The following is a 26,838-nucleotide window of genomic DNA, read 5'->3' on the forward strand; positions in this document are numbered from 1 at the left end:
AAAATGTTCTCACATATAGGGCTACCATCGGCATTCAGTAAATAAATACACATCTATATTTTAGTATATATGTTTATCCATGAATTGTTTATGGTTTGTGGTAGCGAGTCTTATATATGTGCAAGGCACATATTGGCTGAGATTTCTACTGTGTATTTTGATGGCATTTTAAAAAGCATATTCTCTCTCTCTTTCTCTCTTACTCACTTTTTTCATTATGAGCAGCAGCACAGGTCACAATGCGGGACAGAGAAATGCAGCAAGGTTAATTAGATTAGTTCTGCACTCCACAACCAAACACCCCTTCATTTCCATCAGCCTGTGGAAGTCAATAGAAACACACAACCTTTCTTGCAAATCTCTCTCTTTCGGTTGTTTACTCCTACTTCTTTTAGTAAAATTATACTTTCTCTTCACTTAGAGAAGGATACCTCACAGGAAATTGTGAAAACGAGCAGTATGTTGCAGTATGACGACTCATCAGCTAATGATCAGCATCATGTGTCTGCTGCACAATGACATTCTGAGGTTTAATCACTTCCTGTGAGGATGGAGTAATCCACATTTTTTTAATGCAGCAGTGTGGAGACGTGTCTTTAAAATTTACAGTCAGCTTTTGTGTTAATTTTAACTGACAAGCTATGACCTGGATGACTGAACCTTCATAGACTAGAAAACATGTTGAGAGAGTGATCTGCATTGACCGCGTCCTGTCATAAAAACATCAATCTTGCATCTAAAGTGGATAAGCGAAACATGTTGACATTTCCACCTGATATTAACATGCATTCAAAAGGGTCCCCTGTGACCAGTTGTGAATTTCATCAATGGCATTTTAGTCAATGTGTCACTACTGTACATGTTGAAAAACCACAAAATAATGCTGTTGAACACAATGTGCTTGAATTTTACTTTCACCACAAATGTTGAAACGAAATGCTCATTGTTATTTCAGTTGAGTACCTGTTTTCAGTGATCAGATCACAAAATCATATTTACATCTGCAGTTACACAGATGGCGCGTGTTAGATGACTAATCGTAACAGTTTTAGTATTTACACTTTACACTTTTACTGGGTGCTGTTGTGACCTTTGAAACACCAAGAGAGGTTTGTTTTCTATTTGTTTCTATATGCAACTTCAGGTGAAGTAACAGCTGGATATTCTCATTCAACTTTCTCCGTTTTATTGGAGTTTGTGTTTCTTTTCATCTCAGATGAGTCAAATCAGTCAGCATGAAGTTGATTGTTTGAATTGACAGCAACTTCCTAAACCTTTTACTGAGCAATCGAGGATACAAATACGGCTAATTACAGTCTCAGCATGTGATTGCTTTAAGTAGCTGTGGCAACTGGTTTGTTCCGGTAAACAGACTCCTGGTTGTGAGTAAACGGCACTCTCCACCGCCGCCTGTCTCACCTCACCCCGCGCCACTTCAGAAGCCAACAGAGAGCAGCTGCCTCCATGTGCCGCCCCTATTATTTATTCATTCACTTTCCACTGATCACACTCAACACACACACACACACACACACACTATACATGAAGCCATACACGTAGACGCGCACACATAAGTAGTTGACATGAAATATTTGTGGGAAGTTATATCCTGCATTGTAATATGACATGACTCCACCTAAAACGATTTAAACTGCATTTACTAATTCTTTAATCGTCATGAATGCGGCTTTAATAACCTAATTTTATTTGGAATATTTGCACTTTATTTGGAATTTTGCACTGTTTTGGTAACACTTTACAATAAGGTTCATTAGTTAACTACATTAGTTAACATAAACTAATAATGAACTGCACTTATACAGCATTTATTAATCTTTGTTAATGTTAATTTCAACATTTACTAATACATTATTAAAATCTTGTTAACAGTTAATGCACTGTAAACTAACATGAACAAACAATGAACAACTGTATTTTCATTAACTAACGTTAACGAAGATTAGTAAATACAGTAACAAATGTATTGCTCATGGTTATTTCATGGTTGTTTCATGCACTAACTAATGTTTAACTAATGAACCTTATTGTAAAGTGTTACCAATGATTTTAACTATTCTAAAGACAAAAGGTTGATTGAAAAAGCAAAGCATCTATTCAAAAAGGAAAGCATCTATAATATACGTTTCCTAGATTTTTTTTTTCCTACAATTTCAATATACCATAAAAAATGCTGCTTAAAACCCTTTTATGACATATATTTTGCGATGGCATTTTTACCAGCTGACCAACTTGTAAAGTGCTTATGAAATGTGTAAAGGAGACAAAACAGCACCAGAAATTCCTCCATTGTGCACACAAATAAAGATCTGCTGCCAGGAGACGGTGGCTCCGACGCCTGTACCGAACTGCAATGTGTGATGAGAAAAACCAGGTATGTTTGAGCATTCTGTCCTTTTTAGGATCTTGTGACATCATATCCTGTTTTTGGTTCGTTTAGATGTCTTTGTTCCATGTTGCGTTCATATTTCATAGTTTGTTTGGAAGCGGACCGAGACCAAAATTTTCAGAGGTCTCGTTCTGCTTCTTTGGTGTGCACCAATGTTCAAATGGCAGCTTTCACACTTATTCAAATGAAACACACTAACAAAACATTGAGAGCAATCACACCAGAGTTCGTTTTAATCTAAATAAACCTGCCAAATGTGAACACACCCTTAAACACTGTATTTAAGCATTTCACCACAGGCTTTTAATTTTGAAGATTACATTAAAAGTTTTAAAAATTGTGTCTCTGGATCCTGCAGACTCTCCGGACCTGTTCCATTCCCTAACGGTTCGCTAAATGCGCTAGCTGTCTGAAGTAAACTTCTCTTTAAGAGACATGTCCAATCTGGCTCAAATGAACATGAAACCAGTCTATTTTTACAGCTCAGACAAACTATACAGTATTCATCTTAGCTTGACTTGACTTTGGTCAATAGGTGCGTTTACATGGAGCATTGTAATCGGTTTAAAAGTCCAATCCGAATTAAAATGCTCCATATAAACACCTCAATCGGAATAAAAATGCCCAAATCGAATGAAATTGTAATCGGTTTGAGAAAGGTGGGATAAACCTTTCTATAAACCGAACAAAATAAAAATTATGAGATGTAAACGCGTTAAACCGATTAGTTTTCGTCTACGTCATCACGTCAATAGGTCAGGGGTCGTCAGAATGCAAAATGGCGGCGGCAAAATCAAACTGGAGTAAAACTGAAACAGGACATAGGCTAATGTGCACAATGTCACAAAGTCATTCCGATTGAAAGTGTAAACACCATATCGTATTAAATAATGTCTCATGTAAACAGTCCACCGAATCTTTCAGTCGGAATTATTTTAATCGGAATGACAAAAAAGTGTACATGTAAACGTGGCTAATGATTGACATCACTTACTGGTGCCGTACCGATATGTTCATTTACACACAAAATTTGAAACGTACCACACAAACCCAACAAGCCTTTGCACAAATGTTGGCAATGTTTTGCCTGGAAAAGAGGGAATTTCTGCTTATACCTTATTCATAGTGAACTTGAGATCATTTAGTATGACCGTAATGTGAAATGTAATGTAATGACGTAAAGTGAACACTGAATTAAGAGATGGCAAAATCCTACACTGGGATTGAGACTAATTAGTACTATTTTTTGCAAAACTCCAAAAACGTATCTATACATGCATTTCATGACAGCTGATAGCTAAAATGACCACTAGAGGCAGTAAACAACTACTAGAGACTCCAACAACCTTTATTCCTAAACAGACTATGCTTACAGGGGCAGTTTATTAATTATTTATAGTCAATTATTTTCATGTGGTTCCTTGCATATTACCTGAAAACACTTTTACCATAGTGCATGATTTGTAAACTAATACATTTTGACATTTACATGCAAACCAGTTCCATATCTAAGGCTTTTGTAGTAAACTTGCTCAGTAGCTCACCTGGTACAGCACTGCACTTGCAATGTGGAGCACTCCGATATGAGTCCTGTGTATTACAAGTCATGATAAAAGAGCTCACAGATGTGTAGAAGCAAGCTAAAATGGTATGGTTGCTTTAGCAAATGTGTTTTTATCTCAAGTTTGCTTTTGATAACACTATCAGTTAAGTTTATGCTAGGGTTTAGTGTAGATAGTAAGTTATTTTCAAACGTGATAGAGAATTAAGCTTTAAGAGCCATTTACCCAACCATTTTATTTCTAAACCACCATAATACGTATAACAACCAGCAGAACAAAACATTTCCAGATTCACATTCATCTGTTTCAGATAAAACTAAATGCTTTTAGCGCCACTCACTGAACATTTCACTATGAAAGTGTTGCGAAATGCGCAATAAACGACATAATATCGTTTTTTCAGAAATGTCGCCACAAGCACGTTATTCCAATGAGGCTGGGTTGTAAAATCTACGTTAATAAAAGAGAAAATCCATGGACATGCAGTATCTAACCTTACACACAAGCAGGAATATGCAAACATGTATGTGCACAGAAGCATATAAACTATGCAAACACACACACAATAACCATCTTACAAAGACCAGCATAAGTGCAAACACATGCACACACGGCGTGTAACTCTAGCTTTATGAAGCAGGCTGTTTATCTGAAGAAAATCTCTGGGCATTGAGTCACGTCCTACTGTCATGTGTACAGTTGAATACAGCACAGGCTATTTATTTATGCCAATAAAGACAGAGACAGAATGGTTTAAGTTGTAAATATAGATGTTGGATATCAGTTAGATATGAGCTATTTATGTTTTTCACATTCTTTCTTAGGAATCTGATGCTTAAATCCTGACTGATCCTTAAATAGCACTTTTGTTGTGTATTTGCTTCATGAGTTCATATGTTCACAAGATCCTTTTTCAGTTGCAGCTTGCCGTCTGAAATCAAGGGGCTCAAGCACTCAACTTGAGCTTCAAAGATATAGTCCACCCAAAAATAAATATTCTGGCATCATTTACTCCCCCTCATGTCATTTCAAACCCATTTAACTTTGTTCCATGGAACACATAAAGAGAAATTTTAAAGAACTTGTTCTTGATACAATTGCAGTGAACGAAGATTGAAGCTTTCAAGCTTCGAAATGGACATGAAAGTACCATAATAGTATCATAAAATAGTCTATGTGACTCGTAGACTATATTACATGCCTTCTGAAGCCATTTTTTTGTGAAGAACAGATTGAAATTGTCATTGCACACTGATAACTTTCTTCTTCTTCAGAATTGCTGTGCTGTCTGTGAGTTGAACATTTTAGCTCAAATCATTCAGACTGGTTTTATGTACCAGATCAAGTCATTAATTGAAGAGATCCAACTGACAAAAATGATCATCGCTAAGTGCGCCAAGGTGTACGTTTTAAAGCGTGGATGTCAAGACTTTCAGTAAATAACATACATTTCTGTCTGTTCAGCACAGCAAGCTATAGTACGGCTTCCAAAAAACATTGGAATAAAGCACAAAAGCTGTATGAATCACAACTTTTTTGGCCAACAAATATTTTAGGGCAGTGCTGCTGGATGATTCTAGAGCAGGGCCGTTTATGGTAAGGATCATTTAGCATTCCTCTAATATTTTTATATAGAGCCAAACTCGGTACGTTTATGCCCTCTCCGTTCCTTGCGCGTTACTTCTCTCCCCGCTAAAGACATAAAGCTCTACAAGAGCTGCACATGACACAGTAACAGTAGAAGAAACATGGTGAGCAGCAAAATAATGTATATTTTCGCTAAAACGCTTCAGAAAATTTGGATGAAGCAAATAGTTATTTTTATCTGTCATACATACAGTATATGTCTCTGACCTTTCAAACCAGGTTTGCAACGTTTTATATATATATATATATATATATATATACACACATTTAGCATTAGTTTTACACATTTAGCATTACACATTTACCTATTAATCAGCATGTTAAGAAAATTTCATGATAAACAATGATATAATTGGGAAAATTATTTGTAGATGGAAAGAAAAGACAATTAAAACTATGAAATTACTTAGATAACTTTGTTTTATGTTCATAATGTTGAAAAGAAAACAATAAAAAAAATTTCTGTTCAAAATGCTGAACAAAGCATTTTAGACTTAGACTTACTGTACCAGACTTAGGGCCCTATCGTACACCCGACGCAATATGTTTTTTGCTAGTTTCAGCCCAACACATTTATCATTTTCATGTCCTGCACCATGTTGTTTAAATAGCAAATGCATTTGCGCCCATTTGTGCGCCCATGGGTGTGCTGGTCTGAAAACGAGGTGTGTTCATGCACATTGTTGGCGCATTGCTATTCTGAGGCAACTGAAAACAACTGCGCCATTGACTAACTGAAACCTGGTCTAAAGTCAATGGTGCAATATTTGCTTTGTTATTTAAAGGGCGCGTTAGTAATATGCACCTATATGCGGGTGCACAACGTGTGTACACTCTGCTTGTTACACACACAGGGGCACGCACCAGCACACAAACATGCCAAATATTAAAAAGAAAAGGATTACAATGTAAAAGATTATTATTGTGCGCATAAAGAAAAAAATGCTTTGGTGGAAGCCGGCTTTTCCCGTAGATGGTCTGCTCGCGTACTTTAACCTCGTGCACAAGCAGATCCGTTTCCTCACTAGAGAAGTGTTCAGTTTTTCCGCTTGCAAATTCCGCCATAGCATGGCACGAGCGCAACTGGCTTTTTAAGGGAATGGGAGATGAGATTAGTTTATTGCACGTTACACCCAAAACACACTCATTACTCGTTTATTGCACGTTACACCCAAAACACACCCATTACTCATTTAGAGAATAGGGACAACCCTTCTAGACCATGCGCAGGGCGCGTCGACCATTTTTCCCGCTGTTAAACTAGCAAAAGTGGATTCGGACACGCACTAAGCGCACTTGCGCCGTGTGCTTCAGACCGTGTGCTTAGATCGTTAAAATAGGGCCCTACGACTTTATTGTCAATATACATTGTACAACGAAATTCTGTCTGAAGTCTATAAAGTCTATCTAAACAGAAAAAATAGCCTGATAAATTAATATTCATATCAAATTGTGCTCAACTGATGAAATATTGACTTTTTTTTTTTTTTTTTTTACTTCTCAGACGCCACTGCTTTGGCTCTCGGGACTCAATATCCTCATTTTAATGGCTATTTTGAATGTTTAGCTTTTTTTTTTTTTTTTTTTTTTTTTTTTTACAAAATACTAATGCTGCCCAGATAAAAATATTTATAACTATTCCAAAAAAGTATTGACCTCCGCTGGGAAGGAAATATAGAGACCGGACCTCTTGTAACTTTATTTGAATACCCCTGTTCTAGAGTATTACTGCAGCCATAAAACCATATTACTGGACAAGAGCTGATGATAAGCAGGAAAGCAGCCACTTATATATCTTTGTGTTATGATTAACAGCTTATGATTAATAGCTTTAAATTAGCTGAAAAGGAAATATGAATAATTAATTCTAACTAATATTATATTTAGATCAGCTGTAAGAATTTAGGCCCTACTTGATATATCACAATTAATGCCACAATCAACTAACCAGTTCATCCAGCAATCACTCAAATTTTTTATTAATTCTAAGAAATGTTCATTTTTTGGGGGTATGGGAAATAACTTTCTTACTGTAACACTGTATGTAGCATGTAGCCAAAATCTGCATGATTAGGGACTACAGTATGAGCATGAATTACAAACAACTTTACATGTGACACGAACAAAACTTTATTAACTAGATTAAACACTTAAACTAGGGATGCACAGATACTAGTATCGGTATCGGGCCCGATACTAAGCTCATGTACTTGTACTTGTACTCGTAAAAATACCCCCGATACCAAAGACGACACCTTACGTGACGTAACTGACAGAATTTTCCGTGCACAGAGACAACCACGGCAGCAGCAGAAACAATGTCAGCCTCAGAGGTGTGGAAATACTGCAAATTAATGATGACAACACACACATTATGAACTGCATGCTTTCAATCACAATTCGTTATCGATTAGTGAAGGCAGGATAGGCGGAATCACGCTGAATGACACAGACCAGAAGCGCTCTCTCTTTCTTGCGCGCGATCAGTTCTCCTTGCGCCTAAATGGTCAAATGCACACATAGGTGTCAAAATGTCCATCGTGTGGAGTATCTCACGTAAATACAGTCGGTTATGGCTTAAGTGGATGTAAACATTTGGGTGAAAACAGGATATGTGTCAGTATTCATGGATTCGGTCTTAAAGGGACCGTAGCCTATATTTGTCATTAATGTTAATAAAACAACAAAATATGTTAAATAAATGTATACATGGTAAATAAACCTACTGTATCTGAAAAACAAGTTTATTTAATTTGTATCTCTATGGCATTTGTTGTATTGTTTGTAATTTGTACATTTCTTTTTATATAAAAACAATTAAATATATTGGTAATAATGCCCTTTGAAGGTTACTGGACACTGTGAAATTTTTGTTCTTTAAGTTTTTGACAAGCACATAAAAATGATTACTTTTTTCATTAGAGTAATAATAAAGAAGCTGTCCTACATTTATTAGTGTCACTGTGTTGTGCTTGGAAAACTGCAACATCACCAAAAAAAGAGAGAGAGAAAAATTAATAAACGTATAGGTATCGGTATCGGCAAGTAATAGAAAAAAAATAACGGTACTCATACTCGGTCCTTAAAAAAATGGTATCGGTGCATCCCTAACTTAAACCAATCTAACATACGCATACATATGTGCATATAGTTTAGCAATGGAAAGAGAGCTGAAGCAGAATACAGGAAAGTAAGAAGTTATCACATTGTTTGAAATTCAGCACATGAACTGCCTTGTGCAAACCAGTTTGAGTCAGAGGATCTTTGATGAATGGAAAGATATGACCGCAGCCTGTCATAAACTTGGGGTCCCTTACAGGTTATCTAGCTAAGCATCATCTTCACGTCAGAATTTCTCAGAATCCGTGTGATCTTGTGATCTTTTAAAGTGTGAAGATGTCACAGCATCAGGAGGTGGGTGAGCCAATAAGGAGTCATACCTTCCGAAGGAAACCATACGATCCTTTGTCTTCGAGCATGGTGTTTTGCATATGTAATTTGATAGGGTGTTGATGGACTATTAAAACTATTAATTGTTACCATGGTAACCAGAGGCCTGTCCTGTATCTGGGTGCTAGTTACAGTTTGGGGATATTTCACAGACACCTAGTTTGTTTGTTGGGTAAGGGGTCTGGTTGATCATTTATGGAATATAACAAATAATTGTGTCTGATTGGTCTCAGTCAATTAACACTGCTTAACCACATAGTACAATAGTCTTTCGAACCATGTTGGTTCAACGATATACATCTCACAAGTAGTGGAGAAATAATATCTAATTAATCCGTTCTATATCAAATTCATGTCAGATTATTGCTGTAAATAATGAACATGGCATCCGAAGTCTACTTTGCTATTTTTGTTCTCCATTGTTTTGCTTTATTTCCAGATGTTTCATTCAAAGCAAGTTCCCTCTTACATCACTCTGGGGTGTGCAGCGCTTTAATTCTCTTGACAAACTAAAAGATGTAGAATATAATTTGTATATATTTGAAATGAAAGATATAGAATGTACTGCATGTTGTTGCTTATTTTGCTTAAGAGCCAGATCTATGTAAGGCCACATGTCACACTAACAAAAAACTGTCCTTCTAACCACAGGTTGAGGTTTGAGAGCTGTAGTTTCAACCACACAACTAATACTGCAATACTGTTTGCAAATGTTCGTTGGAACTATGGTTTTGGGAAACACCTGAACTTTGTTGAACTATGCTGGTAACGGTGGAACTTGTGACCATAGTTCACTAACAATGCTTTGAAACGCACCCCTCGTTAATGTGTGAATCTCTGGTTGTTACGTCATAGAAGTGACAGACTGGGGAAATGGGCCACATCGCAGCGCTCCAACCCACAGACAGCCGGTCTGAATTAAAGATTTATTAATGTTGTGGGCAATCCAAGACCCTCTCACACTACATCAATTATAGACACAGAAATAACAGATAAATATACAGATTCTTAATTTCACTCTTTAATCAAAACTCTGTTGAGGCAGCTGTTTTTAGTACTATTTATGACCTATTCATTATTTATTAAAGGAAGCAAGCGAAAGGAAGGGAAATGGACCAATAGACTATCTTAACAGAATCATAAGAGCAACAATGTCTGCGTTTGTATTAAAAAAGCATCTTTTCCACCACAGGAATAAATTACATTTTTTTTTTTTAACTTACAAAACAATTGCGTTAAATTGTAATAATATGTTTGAATACATACATACATATATATATTACTAAATATATATATATATATATATATATATATATTTACAATGTAACATTTACTACTACAATATATAATAAAATTTAATATTTACTAAATATTTATATTATTATTATTACTAAGATAATTTAATGAAATGAAAATTTAATGAAAACAATTATAAATACAGATGATACAGAATTTCATTTATACTGATTTTAATAAACAAACAACAAACAAACAAACTAAAAATCATTGTGCCCAGACATGATTTTTTTTATTACTGTATTATATATATGTATTATATATATATATATATATATATATATATATATATGCTGGTCTGTTTTATATATATATATATATATATATATATATAATACAAAAAATACATCATTGTAATACAGTAATAAAAAAAATCATTACAAGAACAAGATTTTTTGTTTGTTTGGATTATAGTGGTGTAACGGATCACAAAACTCACAGTTCGAATCATATTACGGTTTTCGAGTCATGGATCAGATCATTTTTCGGATCAGCAAAAAATAAATAAATAAATAAAAATAAAATACAAATAAAAATGGTGTTTTTAAGACAAATATAACTATGCTTGACATTTAACTTAAAAAACACTTTAAGTACTTTGATACCACAGCAAAAACTAACTAATAAAGTTCAAACATCATTAAAGGCAAGTGAACAGACAGTAAAAATAAGAATACACAAATTAAAACATAGATAAATACTATAGAACAGTTATAAATAAAGTTAGGTCTAACAGTAGTATTCATGTACAGAAACGTAATAATATAAATATAATTGTAATTACACTGCAAGTGTTCACTGTATAAAGTAAACGGCAGCGTCTGGGTCCAAAGTTGCCCTGACACACCAAAACGACACTCGACGGCCAAGTAGCACGTCCGCTCTGCGTCTGCGTAAGAAGACATGCCTTTCCGTACCAGCAGGTGGCAGTAGCTGAACAGCCAAACAGAATGATCAGATGGCCCGACTGACCGACGAGCTCCGACGCCGATTCAACATGTCGAATCGGCCGAAAAAAAAAAGCCGATGAGGACCAACTTCAGCCGACGGTGTGGAACACACTGAGAAAACTTAGTCGGCCGGTGAACAAAAACTGCCCGACGACCGACCATCGGCTTGGTGTGTTCCGGGCTTACATAGCTCGATTATGTGTTCGTGCACATCTGAAATGCGCCTTTGTGAGCATGCATGCTTTAAGTTTGTGCGCACAGAAAACAACGTGCGATTGCGAAATTTGACTCTTCTTGCATTTGAATTGTTTAAAAACGCTTGAGTGTTTTAAATTGGTAAGACTTACAAACAAGTGCAAATAATAAACTTTCACTATATAATGGCTAAATGCAGTTAATCCACGAATCACATGCGTTCGTACAGATCACGGATCAACCCCTATTGGATTACAATTATAAGGATTGTGCAGAACCAAATGTACTTACTCTTATAAAAATTGCAAAAATCCTAATCCTAATGGTCATACACAGACAATTATTATGAAGATCATAATATAAAAGTAATTATCTATGCGTATCAGCCAAACTTTCTATAACAACACATTCCAAAAAAATAAAAATAAAAATCTGTATGGCAAGAGAGTGGCAACTCTCAGAACAATATTTCTTATTTATTATTTATAAGGAGACCAAGCGTGACAGAGTGAATATGCTGCAACAACAAACCATCTAAAACACAAACAACAGGGAGACAAATTAGGATAATGCTCAGATGCAGCACAGCAGAAAGACACAATGAAAACCACCTCTGCGGGTCAAGACCTGCACTTGTTACTGCAGCGTCCGCAAAGACGAGGGAGTGACATATTACGGTCTAGGTGAGATAGAATGACTGGCAGCTCTCTCTGTGTCTGCGGCCCTGTAATTTAATCTCTCTGTCACAGGGTGCAGCGTATTGTATGTTTCTTTTGAAAGTGAGCACGGCACAGACAATGCCAAAAATAACTACCACACAAAGCTCTGATGGAAAACGAATGACAGTGGCGGTACAGGCAGGGCGCCGGCGGACTGATGAGGTGCTATAATGTTCCAGGAAATGAGAGGGTGATGTCAAGGGGTCTCTGTAAATGTAGGATGCCCAAATCTTTCTCACACACACATAGACACACCCACACACACAAATACAACACGAATAATAATCGCTCTAGTTTGTTCTAATATTTAAAGGTGTATAATTAAACCACAGAACACTTAATTACTGAAAATGTAAGAGGCAGTTTCAGTCATAGACAGAGGCGTAAATGCACCAGAGTGATCGTATTGGCAGATTATCATTAACCTGCAGCCTCTATCATAAGCAAGCGGGATAATCAGGGGGATTTTACAGCAGGCTGGAGTAATTGGCAGTATTACTGGAGCGATCGAGCTTGATTAAAGAGGTATATATCTTACAGCGGTAACGAGATGGTGGTTTAGCAGACTGGAGTATATTTGAGGGGTTTATGACCAGCAGAGCTTGTTAGATGAATGGTTACGGTAAGGGATGTCTCACAACTTCTGCCTGCACAAAGTGTTGGCAAACATATCAAGCAGGCACTTCACTCTTGAGGGAGGGACCTATGGGGATAGAGACATGTTAGAGCTTGATTTATGACACAGGCCTGCATTTCCCTCAGGAGAAGCTAGTTTAATGAAGGAAATTTAGCCGTATTAATGCAACCTCTATGACAACCGGTGCTCTTTGGAGACCTCTGGATTAATTGAATTTTAGGTTGATTAAATGTACTAGTGTGAGTGTATAGCGAGAATTTGGTTGCCAAAGCTTTATTTTTCAAGTTCAAAACAACTCAAAAAGAGTTTAAAATATTTATAACTTCTTGTGAAGTTCTGATGGTTGATCACTCAAAGTTCCCCTGGTAAATGATAAAGAAGAGGAGAAAGCATTTTCTAAAAATATAGTTTAAAACTGTTTCTCAACTGGTAGGTTGTGGCCCAAAAGTGGGTCGTGGACTGTGTAGTCAAAGAAACAACAACAAAAAAACATAATTCTAAATGTTTTTCTGATGCAAGACTTTTATTTTGTTGACTCTTCTGTCAGATGCAATTTAACTAAAGTGTGCCTCAGAAAAACGCGTTGTCCTGATTCTGTATCTGATATCAGATTAGATGTTGTCAGGCTATATGTCAGTGTCATTATTCTAATGTTATTAATTTTTATAACTTGTCTCTCACCTTAGAAAAACAACTTTCCTGTACTCTCAGATGTTATACTCTGCTTGCAGCATGCACAAATGCAGAGCCCCGCACTGTATATCACTTCACTATAAAGAGTAAATGAAATTATGAGCTACGTTTTCAATTAGTAAGTCATGAAATTAACAAAAAGTACCAAAATAAATTACATAACTGGTATGTCATGTGTTAGCTGGGAAGGATTTACATGCAGGTATGATTTCATGTCATTCTATTAATCATCATATGTTTTTTTTTAACAGCTCATGCTATTAGTATTGTGTACTTTACAATGGTTATGTAGTTTCTGTGACCTTAAAGGGTTAGTTCACCCAAAAATGAAAATTAACCCATATTTTACTCATCCTCAAGACATCCTAAGTGTATATGACTATCTTCTTTCAGTCAAACACAATCAGACTTATATTAAATAATATTCAGGCTCTTCCCAGCTTTGTAATGGCATTGAATAGTGCCCGAGTTTTTGAAGCTCCAAAAAGCACATCTATCTATCATCAAAGTAATCCATACTACTCCAGTGGGTTAATAAATGCTGCCGAGGCGCTTTCTCAGCACTCATCAGCCAGCTCTGACAGCCTCAATCCTAATGCAGAAGCCAGCTCTGCGGCTTCTTCCGCCCAGGATGAGGGCTTGATGCTTGAGCTATCTGTATCTAAGGATGTGGATGTGCTCAGCATCGACGCGGGGGAATTTGAAGACTCACCACTCCATGACTCCGCTTATGAGGAGCTTGTGGAGGTTTTCACTCGTGCTGTAGATAAATTAAATATTGACTGGCCCTGCGAGAAGCAGAGGTTGTGCTCTAGATCCGCTGTTGTTCTCTCTCACGCTTCCAGGACACCATGGTGCAGACGTTGCCAAGGCTACGCCTGTATGCATTTCCCCCAATCGCTCTGCTCCCGGGAGTTCTAGAAAGGTCCATCGGGATGGGGTCAGTCTCCTTTTGGAAGCCCCATTCTGGCCGGCCCAAGTATGGTTCTCAGACATCGTGTCACTCCTGGCAGGCCCTCCTTGGGAGATTCCCATCAGGAGGGACCTGCTTTTCCAGGGTGGGTGCACAATATTTCACCGCCATCCAGAGCTGTGGAATCTGTGGGTCTGGCCCCTGAGGGGGCTCAGTACCTAGAGGCTGGTCTCTCAGCCTGAGTGGTCGAGACTATATTCAACTCTAGAGCTCCATCCACGAAGACCTCTGGGGAGGCACCAGTTGGTTGTACGTATGGAGGTTGAGGCCTGCGACTCATACCAGAGTCCCAGCCTGGGATCTGGCGGTGGTTCTCGAATGGATATCCCTGGCCCCTTCTGAACCACTTGAGTCAGCGTCTGAGAAAATTTTCACACTAAAGATAGCTTTTTTGCTGGCCATTACATCCATCAAGAGAGTTGGGGATCTTGAAGCTCTGTCTATTTCCCCTCCCTGCTTGGAATTTGCTCCTGGGAGGGTGAAGGCTATCTTACACCCTAGATTTGGCTACATGCCTAAGGTGCCTAGATCTACTATTCTTCAGAGGTTTTCTCACTGGAGGAAGTCAGACCAGCTGTTAGTATGTTTCGGGTCGCCCAGGAAAGGATCCCCAGCCTCCAAGCAGACAATCGGCAACTGGATTGTCGAGGCAATTTCTTTGGCCTACCATTACGCGGCATGCCTTGCAAGAAATATGTGATGCGGCGGGCTGGGCTACCCCGCAAACGTTCATTAGATTTTATAGTCTGCATCTTCCTTCCACGCCGGGCGCACAGTTCCTCTTGTCCTAAGCTGTACCTGGACAGTTTCACACTAGGACAGACATCACTTGGCATGGCGCAGTGGGCATTACATTCCCCAAAGTGTCGTCAAGATGACACAGCGCAAGTTCCCTTGAAAGGGAACGTCTCATGTTACGACTGTAACCCTTGTTCCCTAAGAAGGGAATGAGACACTGCGTCCCTTTTTCTTCTTATCAGAAGCTGACACTACTGTGTGCCGGCATCTCTTTTTAGCTTCAGTGTATTCCACATGCCACGTCACTGAGTATGTCACGGCGCAGCACCAATCAGGGTTGGTCTAGTTTCACATGTGCTTCAGATGTTTGCACGCCAAGGGCTTCCCCAAAGTGTCGTCAAGACAACGCAGCACCTCGTTCCCTTCTCAGGGAACAAGGGTTACATTCGTAACCCGAGACGTTTTTCTTGTGCAACAGAGGAGTTCGGCACCGCATCTTCACAGGGTGCTTATTTGGAGAGTAAGATGATGCACTTCCATTTTTCCTGCATCCGTTTTGAAAGGTTCATCACATACATGGGTATGCCTACATTGTTACCAAAGCAACCCATGCAGATGGGTTGGTTATGTCTGGACAAACAAATCTTAATTGATCACTTACAATTAATAGTGCAGACAGTCTGTCTGAAAAGATCTGATTTGAGAAAACATCCGATTTGCCTGCAGTCTGAACATAGCCAACAAAAACCATGACCTAGAAACTAAACAGAACATGACAATGAACAAAACAGAACATGACCTGAATGTGACATGCCCCTTTAGGGGTAACTTGTTTTATTTCAGTTAATGTTTATTTTATTTAAAGTAATGAAAATGTTTTTTATGGTTTTAGCTTTAGTTATCGATAATAACCCAGGTACTATATTTAACAATCTAAAATAACCTTGCATGTCATAAAAACAGTATTTTAAAATTTCTAAAAGATATTTTACATATTTAAAAGGTTAATTGATTTTGCCGCACAGTCAAGAAGGTCTGCAGGAGTCCTCTCCATAATATAATTTCCTGTTTTATGTTTCTTTTTTTAATTAATTACTGTGAGAGTAGATTAACATTGACATTTGTCACGAATGTGGCTCCCTCGGCCCTTCCTCCGGACCACCGGAGGGAGCCATCACCGGAATACTGATCAGTTCTCATTCGGACTACGTTTCCCATGGGCCCCCTTATTCCTGGGACTGATCACACTCACACTATTTAAGACACACACTCACACATTGTGAAGTCTTGATTTGCCTTGGTGATCATTTCTGAGCGTTTTCTGTGGACTGTTTACCTGTTACCGATTGGACTGTTTATTCCCTGCGACCCTTTGCTGCCTACCCTGATCTTTGCCTGTTTCCTGGACTGTGATTGTTTTGCTGCCTGCCCTGATCCTTGCCTGTACCCTGATTCTGTTTGTCTGCCACCTGCCTCGACCATTGCCTGTCCCTGTTTATGCCTCTGCCTTTGCCCTGTCTATTCTGTAAGTCCTTTTAATAAAATAGCTGCAAATGGATCCACATTCTGTCGACCCATCATTACAACATTAAACTTTGTTCTGCAACTCAACAGTTTTCTTATGTTTACAGAAATGGGAGTGAGAGATATCAGGTCCTTCTCCCCAGGTCGGCAAGATCTGGGTCCAAGATGATGTGGAGGCCTGCTGGGGCTTTAAATAACTCCCTTGATCTCTGTTTTGGGGCTACATATTTTAATGCCAAGGTGCAACAGTGCAGATTATGTTGCAGAGAAAAGGGTGCCAAAGTCAGACTAGATTTTACTGTTTATGTATACATCGATACATTTTGAATACACTGTCAAATTAAACAGTAGATTAATATATGATCTTAAAGGATAAGTTCACCCCAAAATGAAAATTATCCCATGATTTACTCACCCTCAAGCCATCCTAGGTGTATACGACTTTCTTCTTTCAGAAGAACACAATTGGAGAAATATTTAAAAATATCGTTGCTCCTCCAAGCTTTATATTGGTGGTAGTGGTGGTGGTGGGGGGGGGGGGGAGATTTGAAGCCACAAAATGCATCCATCCATCATAAAAATAATCCATACGGCTCCAAAGGGTTAATAAAGGCCTTCTGAAGTGAAGCGATGGGTTTTTGTAAGAAAAATATCCTTATTTAAAACTATAATAAGTAGCTTCCGGCCGGACGCATCGATTTGCGGCGGAAGAGTAACCTCTGACCCAACACATGACGCAACGATGAATGCGGAAGCAGAGGATAGAGCAAAACAAAACACCAGTCACGAATTAGTCTAAAGTGATCATTTTTAAAGAGAAATGTGGGATGACTTTGATATAAGAGGAGCTTGAGTTTGTTGCCCGGCCCTATTTGTTTGAACTGCGAGAGGCGTCTAAGCTTACCACTTTGCCCCTTCACTACCATTATAAAGCTTGGAAGAGCAAGGATATTTTTAAATATATCTCCGATTGTGTTCTTCTGAAAGAAGATAGTCATTTATGGGTTAACTATCCCTTAAACAAAATTATAAAGTCTATGCTTTATTTTATGTATTATTATTTACTGCCTTAAATTTCTTACTAACGTTGTCACACTGATAATCTTCCCCTTTGCCGTAGCTCTCTATATCATTTTTACATTTTTAAACACAATGATGATATTTGAGAGCTCTGCCATAAAGGAAGATTAGCAGTGAATAACAGCTTAAATTTCAGTCTTGTTCTGCATATGAAGAGATCGTATGGACTTGGAATATAACACACAAGTCATGTCAATTAATAAAAAAATGATAATAATACTGGGTTGGAACAACATGAGGTTGAGTAAATGCTGACCAGATTTTCATTTTTGGTCAACTGTTCCTTCAACACTCCAGCACCCATAGCATAACAGTCCAGTTCACAAAAGATGTCAGTCTGAAGTCTGGTCTCTGGTTCTACACATCAAGTAATATTACATTGACTGACTTGAAAAAGACCTTGTTTTGAGACAGACAAGTTCTGTTATTTTGAGAGAAGATAAAACATATATGACTGCACAATGTTATACTATAGTGGGGGTATCTGGGTGAATGAGCACAGACATAAAGGAAAATCGACAGAGACAGAACAGAAACACAGAGTGAGAGAGACAGAAACACGAGCAGAACACACAAAGAGAAAGAGAACATAAAAGAGAACCAAACGAAGAAAAGGGAAAATGGCCAAGCCAAGCCAAAAAAAAAAAAAGACATACGTTTTCTCCACAACCACTGAGCAAAATATACAAACATATATTTTAGCCTAGTTGTGAACTTGTATGAAGAGAGAGAAAGACTGGGCATTTCAAAATAATTGAAAGTATTTTCTATTGTGTTATCCTAACTGACTCTAAAATGAACAAACAGCAAAATTTGCTGGCCAATGTGTCGATTGGTGTTGTTCTTTTTAATGAATCATTCAAACTGAATCAGTCCAAATCAAACACAGGAGTCATTTGTCTAAATCAAAGTTTGCATCACTCACTTCCTCAAAAAAAAAAAAAAAATCTAAGAATGCTTTGCTAATGTTCCCATTAGGTTACTCAATCAAAACGTCCAGTTAATGTGAACATTAAGGAAACATTTCATTTTATCAGCTTGCAAACAATATGGAAACGTTATGTTCAGAAACAAGTAGCGTTTAAAAAACGTTAGACAAACGTCCAACTAAAACATTTCAGAAAAAGTTCAATGAATGATGTGTAAATACCATTTTTTGAGCTAACATTATATTTCTGAACAAACGTTCTATCAACATTACTGGAAAAACATTTGTTCATAACTTTAAGAGAACCTTGTCAGTAAGTTAGCCAAAGTTTTGAGAACATTCCTTGTCAGCTGGGAATGAAATTGATTCATTAAAATGATTGTGTTTAAATAGAATACATAAAATAGTAACATTCATCAATATAAAAATGATAATTAAAAAGTGTGGCTTAGATATAATGTCCAGTCTAATTACTGATTAGTTGTTCATATGACAACATTTAGTTAAAGAGTTTTAGATATTTGCTATAATAAATAATAAATAGCAATTAAAATAATTAGTAATTTTCCATAAATGTAAATTTTTCATAAATGGAAAACACACAAAATATGTTGGAAAAAATGTTGTTCGGCCCAGTTTTTTGAAGGGGTTGGTACCCCCTGCTGCAAAATCAAAACATTGCCGTAGACGAATCTATACAACTCATTGTCTTTTAATGTGTTTCCAATAGATTAAGTCAGGAAATCCCTACTTACTCCATTGAGAACGCCCTGCCCAAAGAGGCTTATGCACACTGTGCCACCTCCGCTTAACAGCCCTGAGTCAAGCCCGTGGGCAAAGCCTCAATCTAATCAGCTGGTGGGCTTGAATTATGCAGCAGATCCTGAAGACACTCAAAAACAAAGCGGCGCATGGTGAATGCATTGCTCTCTGATTTGCGATGAATTGCTGGGGATGAGACACTGATAGAGCTTTTATTGATACTTATGTGAGGTCTGAGGTCTTAGAGGCATGAATGACTCATAGTGTTGTGCAAGAAACATGGGAGCTCCTGCTTTGGAAGTGTTTTATAGGTGTGATGTTTATCTCTGTTGTAACAGCGTTCCTCACACCAACGGATTCAGACTGATCCAGAGGGCGAAATCGTGCCATTATCACAACTGTACTCGAGAACTAAATGCAGCAATGATATATATATATATATATATATATATATATGTGTGTGTGTGTGTATATATATGTATATATCATGGCCGTTTCCTCAAAGTCACTTGAGATGAGGCAATGTCTCCATCACGCTATGACTGGATGTAATTGGTTATGATTGGATATGATTGGTTTGTGCGATAAATCCCGCCTCTTGTTGACATGTGCGTTCTGCGCGTCAGTTTGACTGAACAAATGATGCCGTCAATGGGAAGACTAATTGAAAAGTAAGTAAACAGATCACCCAGTTAGATATCACTGCTTTATGTCACATCAAAATCAAACTTGAAATGGACTGATAGCATGATGACTGCGTTTTTTTTTTAGTGCAATCAGCTTGGTGCAAATACATCTTCGTGTCTGTGACAGAAGGTGTTTACGGAGCATGACTGATGATCCAAAATAGCCTAAGTTGACAATTAAAAAGAAAAACCTCAATACACAAATAAAATATACTGTTTAAATTATTATTGCCTTTAGATATTATTTTGGAATGAATGTAGAAATGCTTAAAACATAACTTGATGAGATTGACTTGGTTTTGATAAATAGAACATTACATTGTTAATGTAAAATTACAAAATAGAATTGTCTTTGGTTTCTTTTTTGATGTAAAGTAATGTTCAAAGTAAAGTTGCACAATTTTCTGTACGGTATAAGCACAAAATGCCCCTGTCCCACCCAAATTACTTGAGTTGTTACAATTACCCAAGACACACACCCCTAGAAGATGGGTGTTGGGATTTTCATCTTTGCAGTTAAAAAAATAACAAGAACAATGCCACCAATGACATTCTCATGCTTAGTGACTCCTCTTGCTTCTTCAGGACAGATAACTGTCTTACCGGGATCCGTTAGGACTCTAATAATGGTATAATGACGTCAGAATCAGTATCATCTCTCATTAAGTCTATGCTGTAATACTGAGCTGCAGGCTTCAATTTCAAAGGGAAGTTCAGAAGCAGAGAGGTTTCTTTTGTGAGCAGGTTTCTCAGAGGATGTTCTATCTCAGCTGGACATCGGTCTTCATTAACTTTCACTCTGGCAGCTCTTATTATATATGTCTGCTCCAGCTTACTGTCCAACATAGAAAATTCAGCTGGTGTGTTGATCTGATCCATTACAAACTCCACTTTGCACTTCCGTCTGCATTTACATTCAAATTCAAATATGCAGGTAAAATGCAAATCTTTACAATAGACAAAGTTTTTTGCTTTTGTGCAAGCATCTGTCATTTAGAGCAGAATGTGTTCAGCATTCTTTAAATACAAATTAACATTCAGTACATTGTACTTGTTAAATACTGCGGTGTCTGATTTTAGAATATTTAAAACAAAAGAGTTTATTCAACTCAAGTGCTGCTGTCATAGACTTTCTGAAATTGTAAATTTCAATTCAATCATTCAGGCAAATCGTTATGCTGATAATTCATGAGTTCACACTTGCGAATAAAGAGTATTTGGAGTGCTGTCCGAGGGGGAGGGCTTCAAACTCGGAATGTGGCCCAAACCCAGAGTACTCCCCTCCCCTCATCCCTGGCTGGGATGGGAACAGATAATTATGAGCAGTTGGGATGGAGGAGGGATTCTGGAAAATTGTTGTGGGACAGATGTGAGTCAGCTATTAGGCCTCCTCTTCAGCTGATTTTGTAGATTATCTGAACATGCTCCTCCCGAATTTTGTTAATAAAACAACATTACAATTTGCAATGACCACAATGACACTGCATTAGAAAAATCAGATTGTCTCTCAGCAGCTCTCCTGAAAGTGTAGTGTCCTGTTGGTCTATTCCATCTGTGTCCTTGAGCAGAACATTATGCTGTACAATATCAGACACACTAGTTGCTTTACAGACACTTTAAGAAAAGGAAACACACTAGTGTGTTGGTCAAGCATAAACTGAAGGGCTAATTCAGGGCTACTCAAATTGCATGTGGTTTGCAGGATAGCCTAAATATTATTTTACGGTACAAGAAATTTTATATCAACATAATGGTCTCTACTGTATCATAATATAGTTATTTTTCTGTAAATTCAACCATGTTTTATATATTATATAACCATGTTGCAATTCATATTTCTGATAATCCAGTGAATTCCTGGAAATACTTTCCAAATGGAAGGTTATGTGGAACTTGATGGACACAGACAAAACCAAACCAAAGATAAGATTATTTATAACAAATGAATGATAAGTCTGGCATTCGTGCAAAAACAGTTTCACATTATATAACACTTGAGTTAAAAAAAATATGGATGAGTCAAGTTGGATACCATTGTTAAACAGTCGATATACACAAATTTGTGACCCCAGATCAGTTCAATTATATATTAGCAGATGCTGGGTTTTCATCCAACTATGCAAATTTTCAGTTAAATAATAACATTTGATCTGCACATAAACTTGGCTGAGGTTGATTTTCTGGAGTTTTGCATTAAGGTAGGTTTTTTCCAAAAACTATTACTTGTTTTTAGTATTTGGGCATGTGTTTCTCCTACTTCTCACATCAAAGATGGTGACAGAGGAAGTAACACAATTGGTTGGGTATCACCTCATGACATGACCACAAAGCATTATTTCATAAGTTCACACTTACATATAATTGAGTAAAGGTTATGCGTATTTGGCATGCTGTCCAGGGGGAGGGCTCCGAGCTCAGAAATTTGGCATTCTGCATACGGTCGTCTGCCGGAAGCTAGTTATTTGAATTTATAAAGTTTTAAATATGGATATTTTTCTTACAAAAACACATCCCTTCACTTCAGAAGGCCTTTATAAACCCCCTGGATTCGTATATATTACTTTTTTTATGGATGCATGCATTATTTCTTACTTCAAAACGTGGCCCCCGATTCACAACCATTATAAACCTTGGAGGACTAAGGATATTTTTAAATATATCTCTGATTGTGTTCGTCTGAAATAAGATAGTCATATACACCTATATGGCTTGAGGGCGAGTAAATCATGGGATAATTTTCATTTTTGGGTGAACTATCCCTTTAAAAATGATGAAAATTTGGATGTAAAAGCAGCTATATATTAATGTATAAACCTCATTTATTTAAAATATAAATCTTTTTGTAACATTATAAATGTCTTTAATGTCATTTTTGGCCAATTTAATGCACCCTTGCTGAATAATAGTATTAATTTCCTTTCTTTCTTTTTAAATTGTACCACAACCCAGGTGAAAAAAGTACACTTCCATAATGTACTTAAAGTGCTCTATTTTCACACACTAATTTTGTACTTAATATACTAAAAATTCTTCTTTAGTACTTTTTAAGATAATCTTAAGAACATCTAAGTGTACTCAACTGTGCTATTTTGAGACATCATGAATATGAACTAAAATGTGTTTTTAACATACTATCTCTGTATTGAAAAAATGTAGAGATAGTATGTTAAAAGCACATTTTAGTTCATATTCATGGTGTCTCAAAATAGCACAGTTGAGTACACTTAGATGTTCTTAAGATGATCTTAAGAAGTAAAAAAAGATTTTTTAGTATATTAAGTGCAATATTAGTGCGCAAAAATAAGTACATTATGGAAGTGTACTTTTTTCACCTGGGAAACTTTTGAATGGTAATGTATCACAGACTCCACAAAAAAAAAAAAAAAAAAAAAAAAAAATATATATATATATATATATAGGCCTATTTTAAATTCTATTTCAAATAAATGCTGATCTTTTGAACTTTCTATTCTAGTGTACACTCTACACTGAACATGAACAAAGCCATATGATGTGTTGAAATTTCATCCATTATAATCAACAAAGTTGTCTACACAGAAAGCATGACACTGATGTGTATTCGAGGCTGAATTTTCCCTCCAGCATAAGACTGCACAGATGTGCTCTTTTCCTCATGAGATGCTGTAGAGCTCCATCTGAGCGCCTGCCAAGCCCTGGTGCTTCAGCCTCCATGAGACAGTGCCAGCGCGCTCACATTTACAAATGTACTTGCATTAGTATTGGCGCTCAGAGCGAATGTAGAATATTGAGAAACAGCTCTTCAGTGAACTGTGAAGATAACTTCTAGTTTTTCAAATGGTGTGCAGGTGGGCATGATGGGTGTTGGATTTTAGTAAAAATCGCTTAGGTTATCCAATGAGAAGGCAGAGAGAAGAATGATGAATATTATGTCACTCAAATACTTGCACTTGACCTTCAAATTTGACATTTTCTTCACAGCTCTAGCTGAGATGGAAGAGTTAATAGTTCTGACAGAATGTGGGAGAATTCCTTGTTAATACAGTTCATGAAGTCTAGCATTTTGAGACACTTTTCCGACTGAATGTTTCTTGAACGAACAAGCTCTGCTTCCTGTGCTTCAACCACTTCCGACCCCCATCCACCCTACGGCCCCTCCCTTCCTCGTAAATCTCTTGACATGAATTCAGACTGTTTGAAACATGCCACATGCCCTCCCCTTTCTTCAGATGACGTGATCGAGCCAAATACTGACTCATTAGAGCTGAGGGGAAAGACAATAATATCCAAGGCGGGGAAAACCATCTTCTTCGACAGACACCAAACGGATGTTTGCTCGAAATATTTCATCAACTCCTTTGATCTAGAAACATCAGATCTCTGCAGAGACACTGCGAATGGCTACTAGAAGTCATGTATATCTTAAAGAAGAGAATATTTTAGAGATGTCACACTGACTTTGGTGAGAGCAAGACTGTGTAAGAGCAGCAGAAATCCTCCTCTGGCAAGAACGCAAACAGGGCAGTTCAGTCCCAGCGGACCCACAGAAGCCCAGCAGGAAAATTCTGCTCTTACTGAAGACTCCTTGTGTCAGCTCTGAGACTGAGGCTCTGACCTAATAAAACTACTGCCTTGCAGAAATACAATGTCAACAGCAGACAGTTTATAACTTCACAACCTTGAATTTATTCTTGGACTCGAAATATTTTTAAGACAAATTCTCTGAATATTAATGCATGTTAGAGGTCGGATCGATACCAACATTTTGGCTTCAGTACAATACAAAGATCTTCTACTACAGTAGTCATATTAAAGGGTTAGTTCTCCCAAAAATTAAATTCTTTCATCATTTACTCAACCTCATGTCATGTCATACAGAGATCGTACAACTAATCCATATGAATTGAGAGGTTTATGTAGACACGATCGCTTTATATATTGAACAGATTAAATTTAGGATTTTATTCACATATAAACATTCATCAATGGATATGAGGGTGAGTAAATAATGACAGAATTGTCATTTTTGGGTGAACTAACGCTTTAAATCAAAACTGCAGGCAACAAGTAAACCACTTCAAATGACTGATAAAACAGAACATTATTTTATTAACAACAATGCATAAAACCTTGCCGCTACAAAACGTGTGTTTTTCATTTATTTCAACACAGAGTATCACTGGAGCAACAAGACACAATAGGATTAAAACAAAACTCACACACGCAATGACACACGCCTCAGTGGTTTGAAAAATGAAAAATGTCTGTTTTTTGTCCACATGAATTGGATCAACGGGGTCCAATGAAAAAAATCTGTTGAAACGATTTTCAAAAACAGTTTTTGTTTAGTCTGTACGCAAAGTAATGTCATTTTTACATTACTTTAACTCATCAAAATAAGTTAAATTCGAGCATGCCGCCGTTCGCCTTTGCGTCACGTCTGTTTACGTAAAGAAGGAGCCCCAGCTAGTAGGCTATATCATGTGACTATGCTGCAGGTGACGTAGGGCTGGACGATTATGACCTAAAATCAAAACTTCGATTAATTGAACATTTTACCTCGATTACGATTAATGAACGATTATTTTGTTTTTGTTTTGCCCATAGTTCACTTTCAAGGTTTGTACTGTAAATATGCTTAACTATTAAAGAAGGGATATTTTTTCCTATAGAAAGAGTGATCTGACATAACAGCTCACTTTCAGCAGTTATTTTATCTATGGTTCGTAACATTTCTTACAGATTTCTGCTCGTTGTAAATCAGATAAAGATAAATTAGCACATTACCAGTAATGAGAGCGATTACGTGTGTGAATTAGTCATACCGTCTCTCTATTAATTGTGAAGCTGTGGGTTGTAAATAGTTCCTTCAAAAGTAGAAAAATATATGCTATATTAAGTTTTGAGTTTCTAAGCTACTTTAGTGATAAATCACAGGACAGTGCTGACAACTAGTTTCTGCGTTCCTCTCTGTGCGTGCGATCTTCATGTATTGTGCAGCTAACGTTACGGTTTGTATGAGTGTTCGTGCCACAATGCAGCTGCGCGAGCACGGTAGCTCGATATAATAATACACATCCGATCGTCTAATCGCTTTAATGTCTAAACTGGCAAACCTTAAAACACATACAACTGACAAAGTTTAGTGAAGACGCAAGGCTCACCGCTTGCGCTCCGTCTCTGTGTTGACTCGGCGTTCACCTGCATGTTGACTGGACAGAGCGGAGTCACGTGGCTACACAACTAGTATGTTTTTAAGGGGAAAGTATTAACAGGATTAAAAAAACGAAAATTACATCAATTAGAGGTTCTGAATTTCGATTTCGATTACTTTTCGATTAATCATCCAGCCCTAAGGTGACGGATCATTTATAGCCTTTTCTCACAGCAGCTGGAATAATTAAAATTATCATTTTGATGGTGGATTGTTTAGTATGAAAAAATTAACATTAGAAATTAGACTGTACAGAAGTTGAAATCTACAGGTAACGCTAATACACACTAAATACACATAGTCATGCAATGCTGATGTTGTTAACATTAACAATTTGAGAACAAAGTATAACAATAATAATAATTTGCACAGTTTGATGTGATATGAGTTAAGCGATC

At 37.2% G+C, this 26,838-nt stretch overlaps 1 protein-coding gene across 6 annotated transcripts in view; it reads right to left on the minus strand.

The window, feature by feature from the left end:
* The window catches only part of osbpl3b (oxysterol binding protein-like 3b), an 80,450-nt gene that overhangs the window by 43,797 nt on the left and 9,815 nt on the right, over window positions 1–26,838 (minus strand). For 2 of the 6 annotated variants that reach the window (XM_051866664.1, XM_051866666.1), the window contains exon 2: window positions 208–319. The exons of the other annotated variants lie outside the window; for them this stretch is intronic. The gene's annotated coding sequence lies outside the window, so the exon portion shown is untranslated. The remainder of the gene's footprint in view (window positions 1–207; window positions 320–26,838) is intronic. 6 annotated transcript variants of the gene reach the window in all.

The sequence above is a fragment of the Ctenopharyngodon idella genome, chromosome 16 (genome assembly GCF_019924925.1).
Source record: "Ctenopharyngodon idella isolate HZGC_01 chromosome 16, HZGC01, whole genome shotgun sequence".
In the NCBI taxonomy this organism is placed as follows: domain Eukaryota; kingdom Metazoa; phylum Chordata; class Actinopteri; order Cypriniformes; family Xenocyprididae; genus Ctenopharyngodon; species Ctenopharyngodon idella.